The sequence below is a fragment of the Triticum dicoccoides genome, chromosome 4A (assembly GCF_002162155.2).
Source record: "Triticum dicoccoides isolate Atlit2015 ecotype Zavitan chromosome 4A, WEW_v2.0, whole genome shotgun sequence".
NCBI lineage: Eukaryota > Viridiplantae > Streptophyta > Magnoliopsida > Poales > Poaceae > Triticum > Triticum dicoccoides.
In genome coordinates, this window is record NC_041386.1 from 435873921 (window position 1) to 435876737 (window position 2817).

Consider the following 2817-nt stretch of genomic DNA (forward strand, 5'->3'; position numbering starts at 1 on the left):
GGTTTTGACAAGGCAAAAGGGAAAGTGGAGAAGAGAATGTAAAAAAGGAGAAAACCCGGGGGAGGGATCACTGGCTCAGGCTCACACACACTCGCCTACACAGCAGGATCTTCTGTAACACTCGCCATACGGCAGTTACGTACATTGCCGTCTTCTACGGCTCTGCCACGAACCTGCCTTTTATCTGCGCAAAATATTTTGTGCTTTGTATCAACATAACATGATTTTCGACCAAGAAATATCGTAAATGACGCATAGTACTTTATTCAGGAAGAAATCATACGATGCACTGCTCAAACTTTTTGGAAAGTGTATGCACAATTCGATATTCATTTGCAAATTTAATTTGTTGTTCATTGCAAAGTTAGTATGTCTTATGGTTGTTTTACCTGGAATAAATGGTTACTACTAAAAGGCCGGGGGCATTCCTCCTTTAAGAAAAACATGGTTACTACTTAAGGATTATTATAAATATGATGTTATTATAACTTTCTATATTCCGAAAGATGGATTTGTAGTTTGCTAAATTAAGAAACCGTACGTAGTGTGAGTCATTTATGCACCGTGTATACCGTGCATCGATCCACCATCTGTCGTCACAAGACTTGCTCTTTTATCGTTATTTGTCTTGTTTCCGGCTATCACATAATGTCTGTTTTTCTATTCTTGTTTCATAGTGCACTACTACCTCTGTTTGAAAATACTTGACATGGATTTAGTTCAAATTGGGGTTTAGTATATCAGTGTGTAACATTAAGAAATTATGTATCGCTAAATTTTATCAAATCCAATTAGGTTTCAAAGTGCATAGTAATGTTTCGTTGTGTATCATCAAAAATAGGTGCATAAATCTCCAACATATTTAACGGTAGATCAAAGCATGTATAAACGGTGCATGGTAGATAAGCATTTCTTACCATATAGATATATTTTAAATAGCAAACAATATTCAAATTTTAGGTTTAATGTTTTGGTGTCTTATAAAGGTGGGATATTCCGTAGATAGCGAGACATTTCTGGTGATTTCATCAATTTCAAAACACGCCGGTTCAGTCTTTTGGAGATGCTCATAGGGTAGTAGGTGTGTGCGTGCTTCGTAAAGATGAGTATATGTGCGTGTTTATGAGCGTTGGTGTCTATATTATGTTTTTAGAACAAAAACGATGAACAAAGTATAACCTCTCGTATTCATATGGACACTTGTTTTACGTGCACACGTTTCTTTGCATATTAAGGGCAACACGCACGCATGTTCCTGCACGAGCTGCCTCAAGATTAGCATCGCAAGTACTCTTTGCTGTTTTCGGCAAAAATAAATAAATTGCAGAAGGATTAGTTCCTTCGGCACGGATGCATGTGACCTGTGTACAAGCTATTTTCGAACACAATTCATGTCAGCAAACTATACAACCCAAATATCAGGATGGCACTATCAATTGCCAAAAAAAAGGTGGCACCATCAACTCTGACCATGTGAGCCATCAAAGTACCCTTAATATTCCCGGGAAAAAAGTAGCATTAATATTTTCCGCAAAAAAGACCATCAATAGTAAGTCATATTTAATTTTTCATCAAAAAAGGCATATTTAATTTTCCCAATTAAGACTAAATTCCATTAATTAAAATTGTGCTTGATTTTTTCTTTTCCAAAAAGTATGTTGGTCGTCCATGATGACCAATGGACGGATGTGCAAGTCGACAATAGCCTAAATCTTTTCAAAACAACCGTGTTAGACATGTGTTCTAGAGTATCTCTATATTTTCTCCATCCCAAGAAAGGTGATGAGAGCTTTTTGCCTTCAGTCGGCACCGTCATTGATCTGCCTCATATCCTGTGACCTTGGGCAATGAGGTGCACTAGACCCTGTCACTTGCCAATGGGAGGGCTCCTGCCTTGTTTTTAGTTTTCTTAGGTCGTTTAGGGTTTGCATTCTGCTCAGAAAGGCGATGCAACATCGGCTATATGAAGATGGAATAAAGTCTTCCCCACCTATTCCTCATTCCGGCGATGTGTATAGCATCGTTGGAGGGCATGAGAGGTGTGCCCCCGGCGCACCTCGTGGGATTAAGTCAGTGCTGGTTTTAGATGGATCTCTGTGGATCGAGTCTCCGTTCATCTGTGTTCGTGTGTCTACATATTACATTCTTCTAAAATACACTTCTCTTCATCGGCGACAGTTGTGGTTGTTCTAGTGCACTGGTCCTGTAGGGCCTTAGCACAACGACTTTCCAACTGTCTACTATAACAAGGTTTACCCGGCTGCAATGACGGTGGGGTGCCTTCGGCTAGCTCAAGTGATTGTAGTTGTCTCTAGGTGGTCTAGAAATCAGATGTTATTTCGGTTACTTCTGATGTTCTTTGTACTGCCATGATAGTTGATGAATGGAAGGAAAGTTTTTCTGGCAAAACAAAGGTTACTAATGGGAAAAAGGAAACATTCCGATCCACTTAACCAGATTGGCAATCTCATCCCTCTGTACGCTAACACCCACCAAGCTTCCACCTACGGCCGTTAGGAGGGTTGCTTCCGCCAATGAAAATCATTGTGCCTACTTATCTAGATCTGTCAACGGTGGCTGAATTGGGACAACATGTGGGGGTTGATGAAATGCGATGGTGTGAGAAGGCTTTGAGTCGTGGATGTCGGGGTGGTGCCCTTGGAAGGTTGTGAGCATAAGGTCGGGTGGCGGGCAATACTGCAGTGGCGGCTCGCACGAAGGACGCTGGGGCAATGACCCCTGGGTCACGACGAATGTACATGTCGTTTTGTGCAAGTGTGGGGTGACCACAGTCAGATCCACACCACATCATGCATG